The following is a 16,590-nucleotide window of genomic DNA, read 5'->3' as shown; positions in this document are numbered from 1 at the left end:
TCCAAATAAACTAAGCTGAAATAACAAAATTATACACAGAAGAATTTAAGACAGTGTGAGTGGATATATATGGCAGTATGTGTAGGAAGAGAGCATAACTGACAATTGACATGACATGTATGCCATGACGAAGAAAATGACATCATTAGGAAAATTAAAATTTCATTAAGATTTATATAAGAGGAATGGATTAAAGTCATCTGAAGATATAACTTCTCATTACAGAAATACTTTGTCTTGGCTGCTATTTTTTTTTTTTTTGAGAGGGCATCTCATATTTATTGATCAAATGGTTGTTAACAACAATAAAATTCTATATAGGGGGGTCAATGCTCAGTGCACAATCATTAATCCATCTCAAGCCTAATTCTCGTCAGTCTCCAATCTTCTGAAGCATAATGAACAAGTTCTTACATGGTGAACGAATTCTTACATAGTGAATAGGTTCTTACATGGGCATTCATCACAGAAACTTTCAGTTTTGATCACGCATTATGAACTATAAACAATCAGGTCAAATATGAATATTCGTTTGATTTTTATACTTGATTTATATGTGGATCCCACATTTCTCCCTTTATTATTATTATTATTTTTATTTTTAATAAAATGCTGAAGTGGTAGGTAGATGCAAGATAAAGTTAGAAAACATAGTTTAGTGTTGTAAGAGAGCAATTGGAGATGATCAGGTGTGTGCCTGTAGACTATGTGCTAATCCGAATTAGACAAGGGCAATAAAACATCCACGGATGCAGAAGCTTTCTCTCAAAACAGGGGGGGTGAGGTTCTAAGCTTCACCACTGTTGTTCCCCGATTTCTCACCTGATGGCCCCCCTGCGACTGTGCCTGTCTTAGGTTGTTCCTCCCTTGAGGAATCTTACCCGTTTCTGGCTAACCAGTCATCTTCCGGGGCCATACAGGGAAATGTGAAGTTGATAAGTGAGAGAGAAGCCATATTGTTTGAAAAGGTTAGCTTTTTACTTCTTTGCAGATTTATGCCCTGTGGCTTCTATGCCCAGCACTTGTCTTGAGGTATCTTTAACACCTGGAGGAATTATGATACTCAGTAAATTCGATATGAGGCACGAATTCTATTTAAGGGTTGTAATTAGGAAGGAAGAAAAAAAGCTATAGAGGTAGCATATGGAAGAAAACATGGGAGGATTGATTATTTCTTTGACATATCTTCTTGTAGAGTACCTTAAGCATGTATAGGTTTTAAACTACTAACTTGCGCACACATATTAACATAATAGGAATACGGTGACATAAACAAAGCAAATCTATAATTACCAGCCATTTCCAGTGAAGCCAAGAAAATCGTTTAGGCACCCTAGGCATTTGTGAAAATTTGTCTATGATATGATGGATATTGTCCAACTGTACTTGAACAGTCTGAGAGAAATCAGACAAATTAAAGCAACCCATTTCTGGGATCTGTTCACATCCCATATGTTCTTTTAACCATAGATAGTCTATAGTCATAAGATTTTGGAGTGCTACAACTTGCACCCCTCCCAACTCCTGGTTAAGTTCCAACAGTACAGATCCGGTCAAATTCATTGTCTCACTGTATGCACATGCCAACCTAGACATCTCCCTCCTCATTCCAATGGCAAGTCCAGGAAACAGTGGGGTGGACGCAGCCACAACCGCAGCATCGCCCGGATCCCCGTGGAGGCTTTTTGATGATCATCCCCCGGCACGAGTCCTCCAGAGAGTGCTGATGCCGGAAGCTCCTCCTCATATCGTATCTTAGTTCATTTTCTGGGTAGCCAAGCTAGGCCTTGATCTTCTGCATAGAAACAAACAGACCCTTTGCCCACACTTTGACATGCCCTCTATACCACTGTGTAGAACTCATTGGAGGTCAGCACACAGGAACTGCTTTTTTTTTTTTTTTTTTATTAAGAGAAAGGAATATTATCAGAAAAGAGTACCTCCATAGCTGATCATCTGACACCCTTTAAGTGATCAACATTAAGGATATTTAAAGCATGTGTTAATCTTTGATTTACCAATAGTTTTACCTTATCAAGGAGTAATCCCCCTTTTCTTTCTTTTGTGTTGGCTGCTATTTTATCAAATCCTAAAACTTACCCTTCACTCATTGCATTACAATCACACCAGCTTTCTTATGGCTTCTTCAAACTGCCAAGGATGGCTGTATCCTGTCCCAGCTCTTATCTTTGCCTGAAATACTCTGTTCCAAATACTGAACATGGCTTTCTCTGCTTTTGTTCAACTCTAGCTCAAGATTCATTGCCAAAAATGAAGTCAATACTGGACAATTGTAAATGTGTGTCCCTTCTTTAAGCAATCCTGTTCACTCATTATTTTTGCCTATAGAATTAACCATCTGCTAAAATATGCTAGAATTTACTTTCTGTTATACTTATTTTGCATTATAAAATTTATCAACAATAATTTAGGAAGAAGGCAGGTATTTTTGTCTATTGTCTGTTGTCAAATTGCTTATTGTCTATTTTCTATACTGATTATTGTTTAACTTCTGTAGTTTGTGTCCTTCCTTCGTAAGGTAATCATAAGTCATGTTTTCTTTTTTTTTTTCTGTTCATTTACTTTTCTCAATGATTGGACATTGGCTGGCATAAATATTTTTTGAATATTTATTAATAAAAAAGAATGAATTTCTACATTTTGCTAGATAATGTTCATGGAAGACAAGAGATAATAAAAACAAATTATTTATTATTAATTAATTCACTCACTTAGTTTTGAGGTAAAAAGGTATTTTACCTAAAATTAATAAATAATTGTAAGAAGATTGCAGGATACAAGATTAATATAGAAAAAAATAATAAATATACTTGTGATGAATAAATGGAATATGAAATTAAAAACAATGTCATTCATATTAGCCCACAAATGATTTAGGTACTTAGGTATACATTTTTCAAAATGCAAAGAATCTTTAAGAGGCAAACTACAAAACTCTAATGAACATAATCAAAGAATTAAATAGAGAGATAATTTATGTTCATAGATAAGAATGCTCAATACTATCAAGATTTCAGTTCTTCCCAATGTTATCTGAAAATTCACTGCAATTCCAATCAAAAAATCATAGCAAGTTATTTTGTGTACATCAGCAAACTGGTTCTTTAATTTATACAGTGAAACAAAAGATACAGAATAGCCAACATATTATTAAAGAAAACAAACTGGAGGATGGACGTGACCCAACTTTAAGATTTACTATAAAGTACAGTAATCAGGAGAGTATGGGATTGGTGAAAGAACAGACAAACTGACCAGTGGAACAGAATAGAGAGCCCAGAAACAGACTCACATAAATATAGTCAAATAATCTTTGGCAAAGGATTAAAGACAGTCTTTTGAACAAATGTTGCTGGAACAACTGGGCATTCACATGCAAAAAAAAATGAACCTAGACACAGACATTATATCTTTCATTAATATTAGCTCGAATGGTTCATAGACCTAAATGTAAAATGAAAAATTATAAAAATTATAGACAATAACAGGAGGAAACCTAGATGACACTGGGTATGCCAATGACTCTTTAAATACAACACCAAAGACATGATCCATAAAATAAATAATTGATAAACTGTACTTCGTTAAAATTAAAGCTTCTCAGCAAAAGTCAATGTAAAGAAAATAAGATAAGTCACAGTCTGGGAGAAAATACTTGTAAAAATACATATCTAAATAAGGACAGTTTTCCAACTTATACAAAGAACTCTTAAAATTCAGCAATAGTAGAACAAACAATGTGGTCAAAAAATGGGCCAAAGACTTTAATAGATTACCTCACCAAAGAAGATATTCACATGACAAATAAGCATATGGAAAGATATGCCACTTCATATGTCATCAGAGAAATGGAAATTAAAACAACAGTAAGATACCACTATACCTATTAGAATGGCAAAAAGACTGAAACACTAACAGCAAATGGTGAAGGAGGGGGAGCAACATTCTCATTCACTGCTGATGGAAAAGCAAAATGATGCAGTCACTTTGGAAGATAGTTTGTTGGTTTGGCAGTAAAACTAAATTGGTTTTACCATATGACCCAGCAATCACACTTATTGATATTTACCTGAAGGAGTTGACAATGTATTTCTACCCAAAAGAATGTACAAAGTTGTTAAAAATATATGTTCTATGTCACTTTGTGGTCTGTAGGGTGGTCAGTGATATTCTCTCTTTCAGTACTGGGTTTAGTAATTTTTATTGTCTCTCTTGTATTTTATTGATGAGTATGGATTTTTTTTTCATTTCTTAAATAATCTAGCTTTTGATTTCATTCATATTCCATATTGAGATTTTTAATTTTTATTGAATTTTATTTTATTGTGGTATAATAAATATCATCCTTCTGTTTATTTTGTTTTATTTTACCTAGTTCTTTGATCTGATATTTTTGTCTATTTGTTTTCTGATTGTTATGGACCAAATTATGTTCCCACAAAGTTTATGTAGTAATGCTCTAATCCCTAATTTGACTGTATTTGGAGATAAGTCCTTTAAGGAGTCATCAATATTGAATGAGATTCTAACAATGGGGTCTTAACCCAATAACACTGGTGTCCTTATAAGAAGAGACACCAAAGAGCTTTCCCTTTCTGCGCATGTGCAAAGAAGACCATGTGCGGGCCCGGCAGTGACAAGGTGGAATCTGCAAGCCAAGAAGAGAGCATTCACCAAAAATAAAATCAACTGACACCTCAGTCAGTAAGTTTTCTTTTCTTGTTTTTACTAAATTTGAGTTAGAGATGGTTATCTTATGACCGACTAAACCAAGTAGTTTTATATGAAGTACCAAATGTATCTATTTGAAGTTATCTTCGATTTCAGAATAAAAACCTTTTTTAAAAAGACAATTCCAAGTAATTTTCTTAAAATAACATTCACTTGATTAAAAAAAAACATACGTGATGTGGTTTTTCCTTCCAAAAATAGCTACTTAATTTTTGGGCATAAGCAATGCCTCACCATAAAACTGCGTATCAGCGAATCTGCACATTGAGCATTACAGCTAGAGTAAGCTTCTGAAAACGGGCTCAATTTGTGGTTTGTGATGCCTTCATAAGCAGTTTTCAATTAATCCTGTGTAAAGCATCTCTGAATATGTAATTTTGCATCATTTTTTAAAGCAGACATTTAATTTTGAAGTGCAATGAACATAATAAGAATAAATTAAACAAAAACAGCTATTTCAAACAACTTGAATTTCTTTTCTAGTTATTTATTATTCTAATAAGAATGAAGAGATGACCACTACTTATTTAATTTTTCATGGCTGAACTCATTCAGTTGTGCTTCTTCAGTTATTAATATAATTCAGTTATGCTTCCCTTTAACAAACTAAAGGAAAATGTATTAATGCTGTAAGTTATCAGTTTTTGACCAATTTAACATATGCATGCAGTTACATTATTTTCCCCAATTGAATGTTAATATTTGTTATAGTTCTTTATTATTTTACATCTGAATATACTGTTTATGTCAGAAGGAAATATGCTAGCAGTGAGGGTTCAGATAGTTATGATCATGTTTTTCTTCTTTCCTCAATAAAATACACAATGGAAATTACTTGTATATTCTTAAGAGTCTGAAAATATCTTTTTAATTTGACTGATAATTCAGTTATCAAGAACTATAAATAAGTACTATTGCCTTCTATAACTATATTTCTATATATTCAACCGCTTACTCTATATTTCCCATTTGATATTCTACAGCCAAGTCAAACAAAACTGTGTAACATGTAGAATATATTTTTATTTCGATTTTCTGTCATTAAATAGCAAATCATTCACACCTTAGTCTAAATCTGAAATAAACCTTGAACTTCCAGTAATAATCCATAGCTATCTTTTCTTTTGTTACTGAAACAAATTTGTATAATTTCATGAAATATCTTTTCTGTATGAAGTTTCTCTTCAGTTTTTTATTTTCAAACCAATTTTAGAGACCAATATGCAGTTAAAACTTTTCCAACAGAATTCTTGAAAGTAAGTCTTTTTTTTTTCTTCTCAAAATAACAAGTACTACCTATTGAACACTGTGCTAGGTTTTGGGAATGCAGATATAAAACAACACAAAAGGCTCTTGCTCTCATGAAACATACATGCTCATCAATGACAAATTGCACACACTTTCGCTTTTGACATGTAAGGACACTGATATTTATTGCGTTTTTACCTCTTTGGCTTCAACTTTCACCATTCAAGTTTCACCCACACAGGAATGCTTGCAGATTCTTATGTGCTCCTGCTTTCTTGACCCTGAGTTTATTTTGAGTTGGGTCATAGGCCTACTTTTGTTCTGATCAAAGACAAAATTAATCAGGCTATACTTAGGTTAATCACATCAAGCCTGAATGTGGGAATGGGACAGCAAACCCTGAAGAGTGATGATGCATTGGAAGGCTTGGATATGCTTTTTATTGGAGAGGAAAAAGAGAGAAAATGGTTGCTAGCAATCAACTAATAGTATATGCTGCTAATGAAAAACTGGAGATTCATTCAACAGTACATTAGGGATTTTATTAGAAATTGTTAGCTGAACATAATATTCAGTTTCTTTTTTCCTGCATATTAAATTTTGTCTGCATTTGCTAGAAAACTAATGATTCCAGACACACATAGAACAGAACTAAGAGCCCAGAAATAAATCCAAACATATATGGTCAACTATTTACAACAAGAGTAGCAAGAATACACAATGGAAAAAGGATAGTCTTTCAACAGTGGTGGGAAAATGATATTGACATACAAAAGAGTGAAATTGAACCATTATCTTATAGCATACACAAAAATCAGCTCAAAATAAATTGAACATTTACCCATGAGACCTGAAACTATAAAACTTGGAGAAGATAACATAGATACTTGACATTGGTCTTTAGTTATGACATCAAAAGCACAGAAAGCAAATACAAAATTAAACAAGTGGGACTATGTTAAACTTAAAAGTTTCTACACATTAAAGGAAACAGCAAAATGAAAAGGCACACTTACAAAGTGGGAGAAAATCAAAACTATACACCTGACAAGTTGATAATCTCCAAAATACAAATGGGTTCATACAACTCAATAGAAAATAAACAAACAAGTCAAATTTGAAAATTGAACAAGAACCTGAAAATAAATTCTTTTTCTGAAAAAAGACAAAAATGGCCAAAAGTTACATTAACAGGTGTTCCACATCATTAATCATCAGGGAAATGCAAATCCAAACCCCATATATCATCTCATACCTGTTAATATGGCTATGATCAAAAAGACAAGAGAGAACAAGTATTGCCATGAATGTGAAGAAAAGTGAATTTGAGTTGATGAGAATGTAAAATGATATGTTTATTATGAAAAACAGAATAGAAATTCCTCAAAAACTTCAAAATAGAACAACTGTATCATCCAGCAAGCCCTCTTTCTGGAACACCCAAAGGAAATTCAATGAGTACTTTGAAGACAGGCTGGTGCTTCCATGTTTGTTGTAGCATTACTCACAATAGTCCAGATATGGATCCAGCTTAAGTACCTGTTGATAGATGAATGGTTAAAGAAATTGTGCTATATATATATGTAGTACAAACTATGGAAATCAAACACAGAAAGAAAAATAATTTTACTTGCATGTGGAATCTAAGAAAGTAGACTGTTAGAGTAGAATGGTGCTATCAAGAGAAGGAGGTGGAGGACATGGAGAGATGCTGGTCAAAGGGTACATAGTTGTACCTGTGTAAGAAGAATAAATTTAGACATCTAATATACAACATAAGGGCTATAGTTAATAATGCTGTACTGAATACTGAAAACTGTTAAGAGAGAAGATTCAAGGTGCTCTCATCATAAAATATCAGCTTAACTCTAAAAGTCTTTTCACTATGTGCATGTGTGTGTATATCTCTGTCTTGCTGTCTATCATCTATCTACATATCTATACAGTTGACTTTTAAAGAATGTGGAGCAGGGACACCAAATCCCTGCACAGTAGAAAATCCATGTATAAATTTTGACTTCCTCAAGACTTCATAGCCTCCTGCCTGGAAGCCTTATTGATAATAGTTGATTAAAATATATTTTGCATATTTTATGTATTATGTTCTGTATTCTCATAATAAAGTAAACTAGAAAATAGAGAACTGTTGTTATAATTGTCATAGATTTCCAAAAAAATTTTCCAATATATTTACTGAAAAAAAATCATCATGTAAATGAACTTGTACAGCTCAGACAATGCTAGTCAGGGACCAACTGTATTTGTATCAGACATGTTGTACACCTTAAATACATATAATTTTTATTAATTTGTAAATAGTAAATAAATTCTTGTTGAATGTATGAAATTTTAGATTCACCATTGCATTTTCAATCTTCTTATGTTCTATTAAATGTATCATTAAATTCTACGGGCGTGTTCTTCAAAACAGTTCTCCATTTTGTTGTTTCTAATTTTTAAATTTGCGTTGTATTACCCTAATAGAGACCTATTTCAAGTCTCTAATAGAAAATTCCATATTGAATTATCTCACACATGAAGAGGAGGTTTTATCAGCATCATGTATTTTTACAAAGGTAAAGCTTAAGTGTATCATACCTCACTGTTCCTTGCAGGTTATGCTTGCTTCCCTAGGTATTGCCTCTTTAGGCAGTAGGCATTATTTTTTAGCATTTTCATAATACCCTGATGACATTGCCATTTTGGTACAATTAAAGTTAGCACTATTTTAGGCACATAGGTGGCATCAATAAGATATATTTGAGTTAAACATTGAAAGACATTAGAACATAGTATTACAAACATTGATATTTATATTTCCATGAACCCAACTCTGACATGATGATTCATCATCAGTTGCCAGATATTTTCCATCAGATACTATTAACAGTCATTCAACAAAAAGGGTAATGTATTTGAGATGGATAAATATTTCAAAACTGAAGGCAAGGAAGCCATTAAGGAAATCCTGCAATTTTTATTGCTTCCAAAACCTAACATAACTTAAAGCAATGAACAGCCTTGTTTCTAAACAGAAAAACATCACCAACCCACCAAAAAGAAAACAAAGGGAGTCCTACATACCACAATCAGTCCTGTTAATATATGATAGACTAATGAATCTTTTTTAAACTTTAGGATTTTTGAAAACAAACACTAATCATAATGGATCAATTAAAATTATATTTATGTTCTTGACATTTTAAAAATGCAGTATCTAAAAACAGGGTATGGCAAGACTGTAGGAATGCAGGGATCATCTAGCTGTCAAAGGTAATTGATTCAGAGCTCTTATCACTGATTAATTTTAACATAATACTATTTTCATTAATCTGAACAGTAAGTAATTTCTGTCCACAGCTTCAAATCATTACTCTTCCTCATCTGTTGTGTATGCTGCTTCTTTTTATTCTGGTACACATTCCATGCTTTCATAAGCTCTAGAAATAATTTCACATTTGGTATTTGATAAAATTTTTAATTATTGACTTGCTTCAAAATGAGTCATTTATTTATTTTAGTTATTTATATATTTATGTATTAACTATGTTAAAGATGCATGTAATAGAATTGTATCATCGTTCAAGTAGCTGAACAATTGCTCAAGGAGAAAAAAGTGCTTACTTTTCTGATCTGTTTCTAGCAATTAGAAACTATGATTTATGCATATCTGAATGCAGATTAAAAATTATAGAAAAACAGTATTTCCATTTTGGAACATACCAGAACAGTGAGCTAGTGAGAAAAATTTCAGCAAGAATATATGAGACAGAAAAATTGTAATATATAAAGTATATGTTCTAAATTCTCCCAAATATGGGAGAGTACAAGTCTGTAAACAGTCCTTGCCAGAAGCACTGCCGTTAAGCAGAGATCATGGAAAGAGAGATGAAAGAAGCAATCAGACAGTAATTATGGATATTCTCTCTTTGGGAGTGCACGTTGCTGCTTGGAAGCCAAAGTGACAGACACATAATTTCCAAGCTCTACCTTTGTCTTAATATGTGACTCTCTGTTTTGCAGGACACTTGGCAAACCAAAACCTACATTTACCTGCCTCCTTACCCTTTTATGAGTACACTTAGAATTAATGCAACCAATTTTTGAGCAATGGCAGGTGGGCAGAAGCAGTATATGTAGCATCTAATACATTTTCTTAAAATAAATATGTATGTCCTTTCTTTCTGTTACTACTGTAAAGAATTCATAGCCTGTTTTGAATTATCTCACACATGAAGAGGAGGAGACAAGTTTAGGGATATAAAAGCAACAAAATAAGCCAGCAAAATAGAGCTATTACAGCACCACTTGTCTGTTCGTATTTTTTCATGAAAGAGGGATATATTCTCTCAAGCCACACTTTGTTTTTCATGGAATCTAGGATTTCATTAACTATTGCTTTATTTACCACTAAGAAACATTTTAATAATGTTTCCAATTAAACTATGACACAGTAATAAATATTTTCCAGATGCATCAAACAGGATTTTACATTCAGCAATAATGTTTTGCATGCACATGCACATTTACTGATTTCCTTCACTTCAGGAAATTTCACTCAATTTCCTGCCTTAATTTAAATTTCTTTATATTTAGGTTTGCCAAATCATTTTAACAAAATGCTTTGTATTTATTCTAATAGTTCAAGGATCTTTAAGGTAGAATTTTAAATCACTGTTGATGCTTCACAACCCCAGGAGTTCCCTAGGTAATCTGAAACCCCCTTCATAATAGAAGGCAGGGAGAGACTTAAGAAAGAGGCAGACTTCTCTAGAAGGGTAGGTGACAGATTTAATAGCAAAGAAACTTGTAAGACAGACACAGAGACACAGAGGAGTAGATTTCTGCATCCACCCACAATATCTTAAATGTTTATATAGAGACATTATGGGTTCAGTCATGTATTCAGTCCAGATGTTCCAACACCACACCAATATCTAAGGCTATGTCTTTGTGGCAGCTTCTAGTTCAGGGAAGAAGAGAAGAATGCACATTCTGAAGAACAGAAAGTTGGTGAGGAGCCTCTGATTTCTCTGGTCCAGCTCACAGGCCAAATGATGGTCACATTTTCTCAATGACCTCAGTATTGTATTTTGAATTGGAATTCCTGTTACTGATTTTTTAAATTAAAATATAATGCATGTTATGCATATGTAAAGGACAAATATTTTAAGAATAGGGTATGATATATTTTTACAATGTAAAATCCAGATAAATATATATTGAGTATGACTAGAATCCAGGAGTCTCACTTGTGAGCCTCCAACCCCCTATAAGTCATGACAACAGGCAAACTCTATTCTAACTCTTACCTTCATGAATCAGCTTTGCCTGAGAGTGAATTTCATATAAATGGAATCATACAGCAGATTATAATTTCAGTCTGTTTGTAAAGACACAGTCAGCAGTGTGGGTGGTGTTGTGGAATCTTGGACTTGTTCGTGGCTGCAGCAATGGAGCAATGGTGACAACAGCATCAGTACAACATCTGTGTCTTCAGAAACTTCACTGAGAGGCCAAGGTCACTGCTTAACAGCAGCCATGTGCCAGTCTCACCGCAGGCTGGTGTGGAATTGTGCAGACTACAGTACAGCTGATTTACAGCTGATTTGCAGCTGCTTGTCCTTGGAGTTGTTTGTCCTTCCAGGTTAGGGTGATAGTGGCATCCTTCAACTGCTCGTCATTCTGAGCCATTCCACAGGCCCCTTTTATTCTTTCAGTTTTCCCAGTAGTTTTGTAACCACCTCTCACATTATACTGCCCATCCTTTGAAAACTTCAAGTAGTGGCTGTTTTCTGGACTGGTATAAAATCTATTTTCCAGTCTCTGATACAAAACTCTTGGGTCATCCATCATTTATGTATCAATTTAAATCTCTCTTCTAATACCCTACAGTCTTCTCAGTAATGTTTCCTCTTTACCATCATTTTCTCCCTTCTTATTATATGTGTGTGTGTGTATAAATAACAGTATGTATATTATAATAGATATTATATACAAAATTTATTCTATTGTATATATTCTATACTACAAACATGCATAGAAAAATAGCTAGATCTTATGCATAGGAAATATTTTAACATCTCTATTATTAGTCCCATGTTTTCTGCATCTGTTAATGTGTCACTGATCAATTATAGGTTTGATCAGTGAGTATCCACTTAGTCTCATAATCAGGTCCCAACACTCAGCACCAGTGTTAAGTATTAATTCTCCATTCCTAACTCACTCTTCCATCGCATGTTTATCTTTGTAAGCTGTCTAACAACTTCATTCTTCTACAGCAAGTTGCTTACCTCTTATGGCAGATTTTATCCCTCTTTTTCTCTTTTTTTGGACTTTTTTTTTTCCAGTAATACCTTTCAAATAGGATCCTTTCAGGACATACATCAAACAGCCCCTTCCTCCTATGATCTGACTAATTTATGTAATGGGCTATAGATTCATGCTTTGTCCCTACAATGCTGTTCTATCATTTTTCAGCCAACTGTGGCATGCCCAGGCAGGTTCTGAAACCCTTAGCTTTAATCAAGCAGATCCTATTGATTCGTTCTTATTTTATCATTTTAAAATGTTCATCTCCATTGTAAACTTTGTATTTTTAAACTTCTCTTCTCATATCTATGCCATGCTCAAAATGCTCTCTCCTCATGAAAGCCAAATATGTTAACCAAATTATAAATATTTTTTAATCAGTATACAAAATATTGTATTGTATATTAATAGAATGCTGAGGACCATACTACAAATAACATGTTTAAATTTTCTTTAAGAAGATATTTGTTGTCATTTCTTAAAATTTTTGATTAAAACATTTTTACACACATAGTAAAAATATTTTTAATCATGGAAAAATGTTCCATCTTAAATTGTGTAAATAAGTTAATATAAAGGTAAAATTAAGAGTTTAATGTGTTTTTATAATTTCTAGAAAACTCTCTTTTAAATAAAATAAAGATAAAAATAACATTCTGTGCTATAATGAAAAGCTGTTTATATGTTCTAATATGCCTGAAACAGACAAGAGACACAGTTTGGACAATACTGCAAATGATCATCTCGTATCATTTCATTGTGGGGAAAAGAATTACTGCTTACATTAACTAAAAATGAAAGTGGAAAAACCGCAGTACCCAGTATTCTAAATGGCAACATAAGGTTGATCAGATTCTGAAGCACAACCAATAAGAATTAAGTGGAGGTGGGTGACATATGGATAGAATGTATCTAAAGCCAATAAAATTGAGGCAGCTGTTAATCTTAGGAAAAGTTAGTAGAAGCGCATATGGAATGTGCTTAGATAGACAGTGGTATTTATTTTCTTGGGAGTTTTGTCTGTATTTCTAACAGTTCTTGATAAAAATGACTTCCTGGCTAAAAACAGTTATTTTTAGTTTTAGAGATAATTTAAAAATTATGCTTTCTTCATATGCCTTAGTTCATGTGTCCTTATAAGCAATTAAAAACAGCTAAATTAATAAAATAAAATATTGATAAATTCAAAAGAGAAAGAAAATTATGTAAAAGTAAAGTAAAAGGATTTTTCAGCCTTACATTTTCAAGTAATTTGCCAATAGATTTGTCATGAAGTTATGTTGACTGGGAATTGAAGCTATTGAAAGAAAAAAGTATGTTAGTTTTTAATTAAGCTGTGAGTAATAATGCCCTGAAGCATATTTACTTGATATTTTATCTACTGTTTAATATTATGCCCCATCAATTACTTATAAACAAGTGAAATCAATAACTTTGAAAGTGCTACAATATTTATATAACTCAGCTAGGATTTGACTCATTCATTTGCCAACATTATTATATTATGTGTAAAGTAAATAACAAAAATAATTTCTACTGTTAAGCATGTGGAGTTCATATTCTCTAACCATCTCAAAATGCTTAAATGCTTCTGTCCTTCTAAATATTTGCTAAGTTTCCATAACCCATGAATAACAAAGTTACTGGGTTTGTAATGCTAAAATTCTATTCACTCCTTTAAGCTCCATACATAAACAGACTAGGAGAAATTTCACCACCATCACTGAACAAGGTTATACATAATAGTTGGTTCATAAGAAGAATTACTTGATAGGCATTAGTTGTGTCAGACATTACTTTTTGTTTTATTGAGCTCTATGCAGGCAACAAAATACCAGAAGCTCAAATATTTATTATGACAGTGAATTTTAATCTAGATTAAAAATGGGAGTTTATGGTTTTGTTAAGTAGAAAGATAGACATGAGCAGCTGGGGAAAGGGGAGATAAGGTTCAAGGAAAATCTATCCAAACTCTGCCCAGGTAGAGAGTCCCACATAAGACAATAAAGACTTTACCGGGAAATAACTTCTTTGCCTATCAGGACCAGGCCAAACTGGTCCCAACCTGATGCCAATATGAGCACACTTTAACAAAATGGAGGACTACTCAAAACACACCTCATCATAGGAAAGGACATGTGTCCTGAGAGGGATGCTTACACAGGTGGACCCATCAATCAAATAACCCACCTTGTCAATCAAAGCAGTGTCTCCTAGCCACAATGCAATACACAGGCCTCCAACCTAACAGATCACAGCCTTTGTCTACTTTGGCCTGCTCCTCCCTTGCAATATATTTCAATTAAAGCCTTACTTCTGCTTTGCTGTTGTGTCTGCCTTTCAATTCTTTGTCATGTTGGGGACAAAGACCAAGGAGAATAAATTAACTCAACCTGTAACACAGTGAAAAAATTGAAACAGATGTTGTAAAAATTATTTGAAAACATACAATCAGAATATTTTAAACACATTAAGGAGCATTATTTAAAAACATGTTCTGGTAACATCCTTGGAACAATTTTAAACTATTGCAAAAATGATAAAGATATTGGCAAGACAAATGTTTAAAAGGTGAACTTAAGAAAGGGCAAAAGAAAATGAAATAGCTACCAATGGAGTGTAAATATACAAGTAAAATCATTTGAAACAAGTATTTAAATGTCATTCTAGACACAAAGTAATGCATTATTAATCAACTAATATTATTTAAAGGTGGTAGTTAATAATTGAGTACAAAAAGTAGAGGCCTAAAATAAAGGCAGAACTGAGTCTAGTAAAAATTATCCATGATTTAGTTCCCTAGATGCTTTGATCTGGAAGATTAAGGATTTGAAATGTAGCTATTCAATGTAAGGTCATGACAGTGATCAGCTGTTTGTTAAAAATAAATCAGAGCATTTATTAAAACCAAGAGCTAAATAATTTGGAGAATAAACTTTTATTTTAGACATTTTCAGCTGAAATTATATTTTTAATGCCACTCAAGAAGAAGAAAATATATGAGGAGAGAACACAACCACTGGTTCTACAAGTGTTTCATACATCAGCACTCAGTGAGGCGGGGCAAGGACATGGGACAACCATCACAGTTAACTTTTCCTGCCTATGATGAAAAATGCTGAGATAGAAAGAGTATATATAGTAAGAACAGGAGGGGCTCCATCTTAAGGCAATATTCCTTTCTAAAAAGCAGAGAGCTGACAAGTAGGATTCCTGACATATTCTTTAGTAATCATCCAACAGCCTACCTTAAGGCAGGGCAAGCAGTCTTAAGTGATATGTCACACTGCTTGAAGGTTACCACTATTTTGGAGAAGAATAGAACACATGAATCTCTTGTGTTGGATTTATTTAGAAAAATTAGCTGGAGGACTGATAAGAGAGAAGAGGAAACATTGGGTCTCTCACCAGGTATAAGAATTTGAGACCACAAGTTAAGCCTCTGCCCAACAACCCCCTCTGCCCTTTGACCCATTCCTAGAAGCCTTGAAAGACAGAATTCTCAACCTTTCAGTGCACCTCCTGTCTGAGAATGCCCACATTTTCCTTTCTTTAAGTGTGTACTCTCAAATAAAGCTCTCTCACTGATCAAATTATTGTGGCTTGTCTCTTTGCTATTTCATTTTATTTCCAAGTCTTCAATCGGTCTCTGCTTTGCTCCTAATAAGTAGGAAGGGGATGCTAAGAGCTCAGATGTAAGCCTGCCATGTTCCCATCGCCTGGGTGACCTGGATGGAATTGCAGCTGTGTGATCAGCTCTTCATTGCCTGCCTGAAAATCTCTTTTCTTTGGGAAGTTCTCAAAACAATCTCTCTCCATACTGTGCTCCGCAGTTCCCCCAAATCCTGGTGTGGTAGTGGCTAGTCCCCATACTGGTCAGATCCAAGTGGACACAGGATCCTAGGTGACCCTGGGTTTAAGAGTTGGCCAGGGAATCTGTCCTAGGCCAAGAACTTTCCTTGTTTCCCTCTTCACTTTCCTGTTCTCTGCTGCCGGCAAGGCAGCTTCCATTCCCTGCTGCTTTTGATTTAATGAATTACTTCCTTACCTACACTTGTCTGAACTGTTCGAGAACTCTCTCTCACCCAGAATCAAGAACCCTCCCCTGTCCAGGCTGAGGTTTCTCCTAGTGCTTTATCTAAAGAGTGGGGAGAGACCTCCCCAAAGGCAGCTACCTGGCAACATCAGTATAGGCTGGCAGCATGATATAGACCTCTTCATATTGTGAAGTGATCACTTTCTCCTGCTTTTTTAGAAGAGGGTAGAGTTATCCCT

Source organism: Manis javanica, chromosome 5 (genome assembly GCF_040802235.1).
Source record: "Manis javanica isolate MJ-LG chromosome 5, MJ_LKY, whole genome shotgun sequence".
Lineage (NCBI taxonomy): Eukaryota > Metazoa > Chordata > Mammalia > Pholidota > Manidae > Manis > Manis javanica.
This window is presented reverse-complemented; position numbering follows the sequence as displayed.